The sequence below is a fragment of the Pongo pygmaeus genome, chromosome 21 (assembly GCF_028885625.2).
Source record: "Pongo pygmaeus isolate AG05252 chromosome 21, NHGRI_mPonPyg2-v2.0_pri, whole genome shotgun sequence".
Classification (NCBI taxonomy): domain Eukaryota; kingdom Metazoa; phylum Chordata; class Mammalia; order Primates; family Hominidae; genus Pongo; species Pongo pygmaeus.
In genome coordinates, this window is record NC_072394.2 from 48,650,756 (window position 1) to 48,665,760 (window position 15,005).

General features: G+C 43.0%; 1 pseudogene; it reads left to right on the top strand.

Annotated features, from left to right (window-relative positions):
• Nucleotides 1–5,682: 5,682 nt before the first annotated feature.
• LOC129021878 (large ribosomal subunit protein eL13-like) lies at nucleotides 5,683–6,331 on the top strand (annotated as a pseudogene).
• The last annotated feature ends 8,674 nt before the right edge of the window (nucleotides 6,332–15,005 follow it).

Consider the following 15,005-nt stretch of genomic DNA (forward strand, 5'->3'; position numbering starts at 1 on the left):
GAGATATCAATTTGGTTTTATTTTAATCTGGTATTTTTCTTAGTATTTCAGACTGCTTTATATGATGAAGCCAGATACGTTTCGGGTAATGAAGTGGTGATTAAAAAATGTCTAAGCAATGGGCTCAGGAATATCCCGGGAGAGAGAGCCAGAGGGTCTATGATAAAGAAAACATGCAGTTTTTTTTTTTTTTAAAGACAAGATTACTGCAGAGAATCAGAAAGTAGGATCAGAAGGCAATCTTGAGTAAAACCCTTCCATTTTGACAAATGCAGGGCGTAATATAGCCTCTTAAAATTTTGATTTATAAAAATTAATTTTTTTAGAGACAGTCTCACTCTGTCAAGGCGATCAAGCCTTGACCTTCCGGGCTCAAGTGATCCTCCCACCTCCACCTCCTGAGTAGCTGGGACTACAGGCATGTGCTATCATGCCGGGCTTTTTTGGGTAATTTTTGTAGAGACAGGGTTTCATCATGTTGCCCAGGCTGGTCTCAAACTCCTGGGCTCAAGTCATCCTCCCTCTCGGCCTCCCAAAGTGTTGGGATTACAGGTGTGAGCCACTGTACCCTGCTGAATCTCAGTTTTGTATTGGTGATGAGCGGGCTGGCATAAAGACTTATTCTTTTATTTATTTTTTTTTTTGAGACCGAGTCTCGCTCTATCGCCCAGGCTGGAGTGCAGTGGCACAATCTCTGCTCACTGCAACCTCCACCACCCGGTTTCAAGCAATTCTCCTGCTTCAGCCTCCCGAGTAGCTGGGAGTACAGGCGCCCGCCCCACGCCCTGCTAATTTTTGTAGTTTTAGTAGAGATGGGGTTTCACCATATTGGCCAGGCTGGTCTCGAACGCCTGACCGTGTGATCCACCCGCCTTGGCCTCCCAAAGTGCTGGGATTACAGGCGTGAGCCACCGCGCCCGGCCCATAAAGACCTATTCTAAACGCCAACAGCACTCAGATGCAGCCTGAGTTTGCAAAAACACTTTCAAGAATACTTTGCATATCATCTGACACAACCCAGGAGAGGAGAAACCTAGTACTTAAGAGTGGCAGCTTTGGTGATAGAAGTCAGAATAGAGGTTAACTCTGGGGGCATAGACTGGGAAAGAGCTTGAAGGAACTTTCAGGAAGATGGAAATGTTCTATATCTTGATCCCATAGTGGTTACGTGGAATATATACACAGGTAAACGTTTATAGAGTCATGTGTTTAAAATTGTGCATTTTACTATATGTAAAGTATACATCAATAAAAATTTAATTAAAAGAAAAAAACTGAAGATTTTGAAATCAAAATGATTTGGGTTCAAATGATGGCTCTGTCCCTTAATTTAGCTATGTGAGTTTGGGTCTTCTTTCATACATTTGATATGTATTGAGTACCTCCTAGGTTTACCATGCTAGACACAAAGGACACCGCAGTGAACAAGAAAGAGATAGTCGGTGCTTTCACAGAGCTTCAACCAAGCCACAGGTACCTGTCTTGACAACAGGGATAATAAGACCTTCCTCATGAGGTCATTGTAAGGATTAAGTGAAATCATGCATGTAAAGTTCCTGGAATATAGTTGATGCTGAAAAACAAACAAATAAACCCCAAAATTTTATACAGTGTGAGGAACCTGATGCTTAGGTTAAGTGACTTATCTAAAGCCATACATTTACTAAGAAGTCAAGTTGAAACCAGAACTTAGAACCCAAGTCTTAATTCAAGGTCCTATAATTTTTCAATTACAACCACATTTTCCTGTTATATCTTTCATTTGCGTGAAAGGAAGGCACTTTACATCTTGTGTACTATAGCTAATGTTTATAAAGATCCCTGAATGACACTGAGGTAGAGTTGTCAGATTTAATAAATACGAGTAAAATAAACTAAACATTTTGGGCCAGATATGGTGCCTCATTCATTTAATTCTAGCACTTTGGGAGGCCAAGGCAGGAGAACTGGTTAAGCCCAGGAGTTTGAGGCCAGCCTGAGCAATATTGAGGGACCCCTGGCTCTACAAAACATAAAAAAACTAGCCGGGTATGGTGGCATGCACCTGTAGTCCCAGCTACTCAGGAGGCTGAGATGGGAGGATTGCTTGAGCCTGGGAGGTTGGGGCTGCAGTGAGCCATGATCGCGCAACTGCACTGCAGCCTGAGTGACAGAGTGAGAACCTGTCTCAAAAGAAATAAATAAACAAAAATTACGTTTTTTAAAAAGTATGCCCATGCAATATTTTGGACATATTTATACTAAACAATTATTCATTGTTTTCCTAAAGTTAAAATGTAACTGGATGTCCTGTATTTTATCTGGCAGCTCTACACTGAAAGAATCATTGAATTTTAAATAGATGTTTCTTCATTAGAAGCGATCTTAGTTTCTAAAAGATTCACGTAAAGAAAAAGACTGAAAAACATTTAGAGGTTGAGGTGCTTGTTTCTTTTTTTTGTTTTTGAGACAGGGTCTCCGTCTGTCACCCAGGCTGGAATGCAATGACATGATCAGGGCTCACTGCAGCCTCAACCTCCTGGGCGCAGGCGATCCTCCCATCTCAGCCTCTCAAGTAGCTGGGACCACAGGCACACACCACTAGGCCTAGCTAATTTTTGTATTTTTTGTAGAGATGCAGTTTCATCATGTTGCCTAGGCTGGTCTCACACTCCTGGGCTCAAGTAAGCCTACCTCCTTGGCCTCCCAACATGTTGGGATTATAGGTGTGAGCCACTGCACCTGGCCTGGTATCTCTTAATTTAATTTTTTAATTATTATTTTTCTGGTTACATATACAGGGACAGAGATTCTGTCATCCAACTTCATCTTGCCATCTTTACCCAGAACTTTCACATTACCTCATTTACTCTACACAGCAACCCTGTGTGATGAATGCTAAATGATTTAAACTTTAAACGTTCCTTAACATTTCAAACATACATAAAATACATACCTTTCTACTCACCACTGTGATGAAACAAGTATAAACGCTTTTGCTAACTTGCTTTAGAAATGAAGTGATATAAAAACAGCTGGCTGGGTGCAGTGGCTCACACCTGTAATCCCAGCAGTTTGGGAGGTCAAGGCAGGTGGATCACCTGAGGTCAGGAGTTCGAGACCAGCCTGGCCAAAATGATGAAACCCTGTCTCTACTAAAAATACAAAAATTAGCTGGGCATGGTGGCGCCTGCCTGTAATCCCAGCTACTCGGGAGGCTGAGGCAGGATAATTGCTTGAACCCGGGAGGTGGAGGTTGCAGTGAGCTGAGATTGTGCCATTGTACTCCAGCCTGGGCAACAAGAGCGAAACTCTGTCTCAAACAAACAAACCAACAAACAACAACAACAAAAAACAGCTAAGATCCTTCTATCACCCTCATCTCTCTCCAGGTAATCAATCCCCTGAAATACATTCCCATGTATATTTTGTACTTTAATTTTATTTTATTTTTAACAGACAGAGTCTCACTCTGTTGCTCAGGTAGGAGTTCAGTGGTGCTATTGCTCACCGTAGCCTCAAACTCCTGGGCTCAAGCAATCCTCCTGCCACAGCCGCCCAAGTAGCTAGGACTGCAGGTACACACCACCATGCCTGGCTAATTCTAAAAATTGTTTTTTTGTAGAGACGGGGTCTTGCTATGTTGCCCAGGCTGGCCTCAAACTCCTGGTCACAAGGGATCCTCTCACCTTGACTTCCCAAAGCACTGGAATTACAGGCATGAGCCCAGTCACAGAGTGCCCAGCCTATATTTTTTACTTTTATCATAAAAGATATATCCATAAACTGTATAGCATTGTTTAATAGTGTTTAGATACAGTTTATGTATCCTTTTATGACTTTTTTTTAACTGTACTAGGTTTTTAAGATTTAAGTGTGTTGAAACATGTAACTAGTTTACTGGTTCTTAAAGTGTAGTCCCTGGACCAGCAGCATCAGCAACATCTGAGAATTTGTTAGAAATGCAAATTTCCACTGAATGAATCAGAAACCCTAGGGGTAGGACCCAGTCATCTGTCCTTTACCAAGCCCTTCTGATGATTTCCATATACCCTGAAGTTTGAGAACTACTGCTCTAATTTATTTATTTGTTGTCTAGTATTATACTGTATGAATCAGCCACAGTTTATGTATCTGTACTAAGGAAGTTAGGTTTTTGTTTTGTTTTGATTTTTGTTGTTGTTGTTTTTGAGATGGAGTTTCACTCTGTTGCCCAGGCTGGAGTACAGTGACGCGATCTCAGCTGCAATCTCTGCCTCCTGGGTTTAAGTGATTCTCCTGCCTCAGCCTCTTGAGTAGCTGGGATTACAGGCAACTGCCACCACGCCAAGCTAATTTTTCTATTTTTAGTGGAGGTGGGGTTTCACCATGTTGGCCAGGCTGGTCTCGAACTCCTGACCTCAAGTGATCCTCCCGCCTTGGCCTCCCAAAGTGCTAAGATTATAGGTGTGAGCCACCGCGCCCGGCCCTGCTTCTTTTTACAAATGGTGCTGCATTGAACCTGCTAGTGTGTATCTCCTTGGGTACCCATTTCAGAGCTTTCCAGGATACCCATTTAGGAGTGGAATTGCTATCTTTGTAGTAGATCACATTTTAAACTTTACAAGATTTAGCAAGATTACTCGCCAAAGAAGTATTATTTAAAGAAGTATATTGCTGCCAGCAGTGTATAAGTACCATTTGTAAATTTCCTTGCCAACTTTTGATATTTTCAGACTTTATTCATTTATTTATTTTTGACTATGATGATGGCTGTGAATGATGTATTTGTGGATTTCATTTTAATTTTCTTGAATTCAGCGATATTCAGCACCTTATCCTACAGCTCTCCAGGTTTCTTTCTTTGTGAATTGCCTGTTCACATTTCTGGCCCATTTTTCTATTAGGTTTACCTATGGTTTTAAAAAATTAGTTCATAGGAGTTCTTTACGTATTCTGGATACTGATCTTCTGTCCGGGTTGGGTCTTCTCTCTGTGGTTTGTCATTTTACTTTGTCAATGGTGTCTTGTCATTCAAAAGTTTTAAATTTTAATTGAAATGTTTCAACATTCCCCTTTATGGTTCATATGTAGTGTCTTATTGAAGAACGCCTTTCCCAGTGTCATATAGATAGTCTCCTTGGTAAATACTACCATGATGTCAGTTTGGTAGATGAGTCAACTGAGGCACTGAGAGCTTAAATGACATGCTCAGGGTCACAGACCACTGGAGATGAGAGACTTGAGCTCTTGGTCCCTGGGTTGCACTGCACTCCATAGTTCCAGAACTTTTTGCCATCCTATTCTGCTGCTTGTTTCATGAGAACTCTTGTCAGCCTTTTTCTGTAGGTAGAGAGGGTGTGCAGAGCTCAGAAAGGATGCAGGTTTGGTGCAGTTTTTATTTACTCCATAATGAAGCACCCATAATGAAGCACCTGGCTCTAGACTTTAGGATTTTTAAAAAGATTTAAATTATTTCAAACAACTTCAGATTTATAGAAAAATTTCAAAAAATAGTATAAAGAATTATCGGCCCAGCATACTGGGTTACGCCTGTAATTTCAGCACTTTGGGAGGCCGAGGTGGGTGGATCACTTGAGACCAGGAGTTTGGGATTAGACTGGACAACAAAGTGAGACCCCATCTCTACAAAACAAACAAAAAAATTACCCAGGTGTTGCTTCCGCTTGGCTGTTTTCCTGCACAGGAGGGCCGTAGGCACCCATGGTGCCCAGCCGGAATGGCATGATCTTGAAGCCCCACTTTCACAAGGACTGGCAGCGGCGCGTGGTCACGTGGTTCAACCAGCCGACGCGGAAGATCCGCAGACTCAGGGCCTTGCAAACCAAGGCGCGCCGCATCAGCCCGCGTCACGCATCGGGGCCCATACGGCCCATCGTGCGCTGCACACCCACCCACCCCCGCCCCCGTGGTTCGGTACCACACGGGGCTTCAGCCTGGAGGAGCTCAGAGTGGCCGGCATTCACAAGAGGGTGGCCCAGATCATTGGCATTTCTGTGGATCCGAGGAAGCGGAACAAGTCCATTGCTGTCCCTGCGGGCCAACGTGCAGCGGCTGAAGGAGTACCTCTCCAAACTCGTCTTCTTCCTCAGGAAGCCCTCGGCCCCCCAAGAAGGGAGACAGTTCTGCCGAAGAATTGAAACTGGTCACTCAGCTGACAGGACCGGTCATGCCCACCCGGAATGTCTATAAGAAGGAGAAAGCTCGAATCGTCACTGAGGAGAAGAATGTCAAAGCCTTCGCTAGTCTCCGCATGGCCCGTGCCAACGCCCGGCTTTCCGGCATACGGGCAAAAAGAGCCAAGGAAGCTGCAGAACAGAATGTTGAAACGAAAAAATAAAGCCCTCTTGGGGACTTGCGATAAAAAAGAAAAAAAAATTACCCAAGTGTAGTGGTGCGTACCTGTAGTCCCAGCTGCTCGGGAGGCTGAGGCCGGAGAATTGCTTGAGCCCAGGAAGTTGAGGCTGGACTGAACCATGATTGCACCACTGTACTCCAGCCGGGGTGACAGAGTGAGACCCTGTCGAGAGACAAAAAGAGGGAGAGGGAGAGGGGAAAAGAGAGAGAGAGAAAAAGAGAAAGAGAGAGAAAAAGAAAGATAGAATTTTTGGGCCGGGCGCAGTGGCTCACGCCTGTAATCCCAGCACTTTGGGAGACTGAGATGGGCGGATCACAAGGTAAGGAGTTCGAGACCAGCCTGGCCAACATAGTGAAACCCCGTCTCTACTAAAAAAAAAAAAAAATACAAAAACTAGCTGGGTGTGGTGCTGTGCGCCTGTAATCCCAGCTACTCCTGAGGCTGAGGCAGGAGAATTGCTAGAAGCTGGGAGGTGGAGGTTGCACTGAGCCGAGATTTTGCCATTGCACTCCAGCCTGGGCAACAGAGTGAGACTCCGTCTAAAAATAAAGTAAAATAAATTTTAAAAAAAAGAATTTTTGAATGTCCTTCACACAGATTCCCCAAATGAACATTTCACTGTTTGCTCTATAACTCCCTCTCTACCCATCTCTTTCTGTTCCCCTCTCTCTGACTCTTGTCTAATCTACAGACTTCATATGCATTTCACAAATGGTCCCAGTAATGTTCTTCAGAGCAAAAGAAACACTGTTTTTTTCCTAGTCCAGAATCCAATCTAGGATACATGTTGCCTTTAGTTTTCAAGTCTCTTGAGTCTCCTTTAATCTACAACAGTTCTTCAGTCTTTTTTGTCTTTCATGACGTTGACATTTTTGAAGAGTACAGGCCATTTATTTTATAGAATATTCCTCTTTGGGGCTTGTCTGATATTTATTCATTGTTAGATTCAGGTTATACATCTTTGGCAGGAATGTGCAGAAGTGACGTCGTGTCCTTCTCAGCCAGTGTTTGTTCTAAACCCTTTTGACTAGAACCCCCCAAAGCATTATGTGCATAGATGCATTTTTTTTTTCCAGGCAAAGGGATTAAAATCTCTTATATACAATTCTCAGAGGGCTCACATGACCTAATAAGAGCCAACATATGGCCAGATGCGGTGGCTCACGCCTGTAATCCTAGCACTTTGGGAGGCTGAGGTGGGTGGATCACCTGAGGTCAGGAGTTCAAGGCCAGCTTGGCCAACGTGGTGAAACCCTGTCTCTACTAAAAATAGAAAAATTAGCCAGGCATGTTGGCGTGTGCCTGTAATCCCAGCTACTCGGGAGGCTGAGGCAGGAGAATCACTTGAACCCGGGAGGCAGAGGTTGCAGCGAGCTGAGATCGCGCCGTTGCACTCCAGCCTGGGCAACAAGAGTGAAACCCTGTCAAAAAAGAAAAAAAAAACCAAGACATTCCACATTTCTCCTTGCAGGTCTTGGTGGGAGTCCTTGGCTAACAGGGCTGTCTGAAAGAGGCTAGGAGACAGGCACTGAGAGTGGGCGAGAAGAGGTTTCTGCATTCTTTACAGACTCCACAGCCTTCTGGGACCTGCCTGCTGCCCCAGGGAGGTGAAGGTTGCACTGAGCCGAGATTTTGCCATTGCACTCCAGCCTGGGCTGGAATTTATCTAGTGTGCCATGCAAACAGATATTCCACTCTCCACCTTCCTTGGCCCAAGTTTATTGAGGGAATTTACCATTTATGAAGTCTCGGTGGATTAGAACACAAGCTGTGGAATCTGCATGGTCTATGTTCACTTCTTTCTCCACCACTTCCCAGCTGGGCAAACTTTAGCTTTAACCTCCCTGCACCTCACTTCCTTCATCTGTCAAAGCCGTGTAAGAATAGTCAGGAGGTCAGGACGAAGTAAGTTAAGTTAAATGAGGTAGCACGTATCACTCTTAGAATCATGCCTGGCTCATCATATGGGCTCATTAGCTCATAGATCTCACCTTCTCTAGGTTCACTTGATGACATCACACTTTGTGTCTTCCTATAGATTTGCTTGTGCTATTTGTTAGACCATTCCTAGAAAGCAGAGGCCCTTAGGTTTTCATGGGCTACTCTGTTGACAGAGGGAATAAATTTCACTGATCACTGAGTGATCATTGAATTCTGGTCCACTAGGGCATTGGAGTGGGGGTGGAGGGGACTTTGTTGGGACCATATCAAGTTTCTGGTGAGCCCCAACAGAACTAATAGCTTCTCAAAGCAAGATTCTGTAAAACACAATGAATCAGAATGGGACTGCACACACTTGACAAGCTCTGTTGTATGTTGATAGAGTTGGCTCAGAGAGTTGTTGAAAGACTACCTTAAAGTCCCTCCCAGCCAGTAGAGAGCTTCTTTGGCAGGGTTACCTGGCTTGAAGCCCAGCCTCGGTGACACCTACCATATCAGTATAGCTCTGTACAACTGTGGTAGTCAGAATAGTGACTCCCTGAAGAGGTCCACGCCCTGATCTCTGAAACCTGTGAATATGTCACCTTACACAGCAACAAGAACTTTGCAGATGTCATTGATCTTGAGATGGGGAGACAGTCCTAGATTACTTAGGTGCACTCAATGTAATCATGGGAGTTCTTATAAGAGGGAAGTAAGAGGCTCAGAAGCAGAGAAGATGTGATGACAGAAGCAGAGGAGGGAGGGAAGGAAGGAGGCATGGGCCAGAGGAGAGAAAGTTGCTACACTGCTGGCTTTGAAGACAGAAGATGGGGCCACAAGCCAAGGAAAGCAGGTGGCTTTTAGAAGCTGGAAAAGTCAAGAAAACAGATTCTCCCCAGATCCCCCAGTGCTTCTGACACATATTTGACTTTGGACTTTCTTCTCTCCAGAAGACTAAATAAATACATGTTTTCTTTTTCTAATTTACCGTGGCTTACTTTTTTCCCTTTTAATAATTAAATCTTTAATCCAATTAAAATCAGTTTTGATGCATGATGTCATGGGTAGGTGTAATTAGATTATTTCTCCTTTTTAATAATTAAACCTTTAATCCCATTAAAATCAGGTTTTTTTGGTGATTTTTTTTGTTTGTTTGTTTTGTTTTTTGAGACAGAGTCTCTGTTGCCCAGGCTGGAGTGCAGTGGCAAGATCTCAGCTCACTGCAACCTCTGCCTCCCGGGTTCAAGCAATTCTTCTGCATCAGCCTTCCAAGTAGCTGGGACTACAGGCACACACCACCATACCCGGCTAATTTTTTTTTCTCTTTTAGTAAAGATGAGGTTTCACCGTGCCCAGGCTGGTCTTGAACTCCTGAGCTCAGGCAATCTGCCCGGCTTGGCCTCCCAAAGTGTTAGGATTACAGGCGTGAGCCACCGAGCCCAGCCTAAAATCAGTTTTGATGCATGATGCCATAGGTAAGTGTAATTAGATTCTCTCTCCCCTCAAATAATACTGCGCAACCATTTTTGTGTTTCTTATTTGCCTCATACATTATTTTCTGCAGGAGGATCAAGTTCAGGGACATCAATTGTTTCTATAGCTGTCTCTTTTTGAGGCATTCTGTACTGTTTCAATTATGTTACTCTAGATGGAACGTATTTAGATATTCTGTTTCCAGAAGCCATGTGAAGTATGCTTGTGAAAATATTTAAAGACAATTATCTTTAGTGTAGGTAAGCGAATCTTGTTTGTGCTAGTCAAATGACCAGATTAATCTGATTAATTCCTTCCTTCACTTGAAATTCAAAGGATCCATTTTCCAATTTGCCTACAAGTATTGGGGTATATAAATAGAATGTAACTCTAATAATCATACAGAAAGATAAAGGAAAATGTCAGAGTCAGGCAGGTCAGCTGAGTCGGTGGTAGAAGATTTTTACTCATTGTTTCCTGAAGATTTTTACTCATTGAGTCCAGGGTAGAACTTGAGAATATTTATTTATTTATTTATTTTTAAAAAGCTCTCTCAGGTTGTAAACCACTGGGCTGGTTTACAAATTAAAACTGCAGAGATAAACTACCTAAAAGCCATTTTCCACGTGTCACCAACTTTCAGGGTTCCTTGCAAATAACCCAAACTGAGAATGTTAAATCTCCTGTATGAGGGTTAGAAGTGGATAACTGGCCAAGTCAGTAGAGACAGAATTTGAAGGATAAGTTTTCCAAACTCAAAACTTAGTGGTGTTAAGTAACCATTTTATCCTTATTCATAGTTTCTGGAAATCAGGGTTTCCAGAGGGGCTTGGTTAGGCAATTTTTCTTCACATAGTCTTAGGGCCTATCCACGTGGTCTCTGCACAGGCTTGTGGAGAGAGGGCTTCCTCACTTCATGGCGGCCTCAGGGCCGTTGTGCTGCTCACATGAAACTCAGGGCTCTGAGGGAGTGGCTAAGAGAACCAGGCAGGAGCTGTATTGCCTTCTGTGACAGTTTCAAGAGTCACATAAGCCTGGCCAGATTCAAGGGAAGGAAGCACAGAACCCCATCTCTCAATGGGAATAATATCAAAGTCCCACTCTGAGATATGGTTGTGGCCATCACTGGGAAATGCAGTCTGCTACAGTGGAGTCATCTGTTGCCCCCACATCCAGTGCACCAGAGCCTTTCTCTCAAATCTTTCTCGAATCTGTCCACTTCTCTATGTACCCCTGCCAACCACTAGTCCAAGCCATCATCATCCCTAGCTTATACCCCTTTGACTGCCTCCAAACCAGGGCCCCTGCTTCCACTTTTCTTTCCCTTCAATTCTTTCTCTTCTACAGCTACAGTGATATTTTTATAAAACAAATTTAACTGCACTCCCCATTGTTCTTAGAATAATAATAAAGCTGCCTTCAAGGCCCTGTGAGATCTGGATACTTTCTGCCTTCCAGACTTATCTTATCCCACTGTGCCCCTTGCTTTCCAATCTGCAACCCCATCGGTATTCTTTCAGGTCCTACATCCACCATGTTCTTTCCACCTCAAGGCCGTTGTACCTCCTATTTGCTCTGCTTAAAATACTTCCCCAGCCCCTTTCCTACCTCTCCGCGCTCCCTCCTCCCTTTCACCTCTTTAACTCCTACTCCTCCTGAAGAATGAGTCTTTGCAGATATAGTTAATATGGGGTCATACTGCATGGTGGGGGGGGGAGCTAATTCAATGCTGGTGCCTTAATAAGAAGAGAGAAATGTAATTGAAATCTTACTCCCCTGCAGAGTAGAGAGGGAGTATGGCATGGTAGCTAGGAGCACAGACTATGGATTCCAACTTCCTGGCTCTAAATCCTGGCTCTACCATTTACTGGCTGTGTGACCTTGGGGACGTACCTAACCTCTCTGTGCCTCAGTTTTTTCCTTTGTAGAACAAGGATGGTAACAGTACCTGTCTCAAAGGATTGCTGTGAATGTTGGTGAGTTAACATAGGTCAAACACTTAGAAAAACGCTTGCCACTTAGTGCTAAATAAGCTTGGCTGGTAGTAGTTTGTCATCTTGTTGCATGCTCTTATAGGATAGTGCATTTCTCTTTTCTACCATTTGCTCAATCAGAGGCCAGATAATGGGATGTGAGGAGATGTTTCCTATTGTCTCCTAATCTATGACTTTAGACCCACAGCTGAGGATAAACGGGTGCTAAATATATTATGAACCTTAACCTGGGGTTCATGAACTTGGATGGAAAAAATTTACTCCTTTATTTTCATTGACCTCTAACTTAAATTAAGCATGTCTTTTGATCATGAATGTAGGCAATAAACTACAGTAGTGTTAGTAGGGCCTGCTACATTGTCACCAATAGAAGGCACAGATATTTCTATCTGATATCACACTAGAGTTGCTGCTGCAGATGTCTTGAATTATTGTTTGCACACATCATTACTCTGAAATTATGGAGGTTTTAGGCTTGCCACTAGAGCTTGTTATTTAATCCAGTATTAAAGAGGCATGTATATACTGTATCACATACTTGTCTTAATATTTTGATGACTATATTTCAATATAACTGGTCTTCTTTACAACTCTATTATATTTTACATTTACAAAGATTTTTCTGAGAAGAGTCTGTAGGATTCTCCAGATGGTCAGAGAAATCTACAACACAAAGAAAATTTAAGAATCCTGTTTTAAAGAAAGTAGCCAACAACTTGGGTGAAAAGCTCTTTTAAGGTGTATTAAGAGGTGAGTGCTTTCTTTGAGTCAGCCATAGTGCTGAGGACTTTACATATATCTTCATTTAATCCTCCCAACACCCTTAGAAGTAGGTGTTATTACTTATTCCCATTTTATAGATGAGAAAATTGAGGCTCAGAAGAGTAGGGATATTACCCAAGGTCACAGGGTAGTATGTTAATGGCAAAGTCATATAAATCATTTGAGTCGGCTGGGTGCAGTGGCTCACGCCTGTAATCCCAACACTTTGGGAGGCTGGGTGGATCACGAGGTCAGAAGTTCGAGATCATCCCGACCAACATGGTGAAACCCCTTCTCTACTAAAAATACAAAAATTAGCTGGGCAGGGTGGTGCAAGCCTGTAATCCTAGCTACTCAGGAGGCTGAGGCAGGAGAATTGCTTGAACCCTGGAGGTGGAGGTTGCAGTCAGCTGAGATCACGCCACTACACTCCGGCCTGGGCAACAGAGCGAGATTCCATCTCAAAAAAAAAAAAAAAAAAAAAACCTTTGAGTCTTTGCCACTACCCTGCAAAGTAAGTACCTCGTACTTTCGTTTTACAGATGAGGAAACTGAGACTCAAAAAGGTAGAGTCATTTTATTTCTCACTGTTAAGTGATATAGTCAGGATTTAAACCCATTTCTGTGAGACTACTAAGCCCACATGTTCCACTGTACCTGGCAGGGTTAATTACAGGTACCATGGAAATATAGCCTGGGAGAGCTGGTGGTTTATCAGATACCTTTCTATAGCATCCATCAGGATCAGGTAGTTTGGAAAGAAATTATTACTTTTACTGTTTTTGCTGTGGGGTGACAGAACTGTGCGGGAAATGTCTTTATGGATGTGAAATTCACGTCAGCATTTGGAAAACTCCATTAGCCACTATTGTTTAGACTAGGGAGTTAAAAGTAGGAAGCAAGACATAAAAGAATACATGGGTAGGAAGTTCTGTGTTGGCTCATGCTGAAACAGAAAGAATCAGTATTTTGAAACCATTAAGGATGAACTTGGTAAGGATCAAAGTAGTCTCGTGACCTGTAAATCTAATGAAATGAAAATGAGGTAATGGTATGTTTTATAACTACGGAGGATCTGAGAAGCTGGAAATTATCTCAGCATGAATACTGTAAGAGAAGAGGGAACAATGGAAGCCATCTAGAAAAGAATCTTTATTCAGCTTTATTTATAGCAGGTATTCGTCTTGTCTTTCAATACAGGGATCACAAAGGAGTTTGTTTCACCTCGCTGGGTGTATGAAAATACAACAGTTGTCACAGTCCCTGCTGCTTCCTTCCATGGAACTTAGCACGTACAAAGGAGGGAAAGGTGGAGACCTATGATGAGGGGGATGAATAGCTCAGGCTGGGAGGGGAGACTGGAGGTAAGAGAGACTGGGGAGAAGAAAAGAACTAAGAGAGATTCTTTCCACCATTTCCCAACCCCCTTTCTCTAATTTTTTACTTTTTAAAAATATTTTTTTTTACAGAGATGGGATCTCACTATGTTGTCCTTACTGGTCTCAAACTCCTAGGCTCAAGTGATCCTCCCTCCTTGGCTTTCCAAAGTGCTGGGATTACAGGTGTGAGCCACTGCACCTGGCCCAAACCCCTTCTCTCTAGACCTGAGCTATCTAACATAGTAGCTACCAGCTATATGTGGCTCTTTACATTTGATAAAAGTCAATACAATAAAACCCCCACTTTCTTCGTGGTACTAGCCACATTCCAGATGTTCAACAGGCACATGTAGCTAGTGGTAGCTACCATATTGAATGGCATAAATATACAACATTTACATCATCACAGAAAATTCTATTGGACAGCACAAATAAACACTCCAATCCACTTAGATGTTTAGGAGTATTTAAAGCCTAGGACAAGGGAAATCCCATGACTGTAACATCCCTGGCCCAAAGGATGACAGAGAATAGAGTCTTTGAAATGAGGCATAAGGGTCCCAGTTTCCTGGGTGACCATAGGCTAGCTACTTCTGTTCTCTAGAACTCAGTTTTCTAATATTAAAGAGCAATACCATTTTTTATTAGACATTATGTGAGAAAATCACATAGTTAACTTAGTCCTTATAATAACCATGTGAGCTCTTAGGCTCATTTCACAGAGAAGAAACTAGAAGTTAAGAACATGCTCAAGGACACACAGTCAGTAGCAGAATCAGATTTTGGGCCAGGCCTATGACTTCAGAAATTACACTTTTACTCATCAATCGATGCTGCCTCCTGCTGCTAGTTCCTCATTTGTAAATCAAAGTGCCTTTGCTGTATTCTCCCAGAAACAGAAACTGAGACAAAGATTTGAGTGCAAGTAGCAAGTAGTTTATTTGAGAGGTGACTCCGGGAAGAACTGATGGGGTAATGGGGAACTGAGACAGAGAGGAGAAGGAAGCCATTACAGGGTGGGGGAATGAGCAGTTACACGGGGGGCAACTGTGGCTTCACCTTGACTGGACAGACAGTGTAGAACACATATCTTTTAGTTATCCCAGCTGAGGTGAAAGGGAGCTGGGGCATTGATCC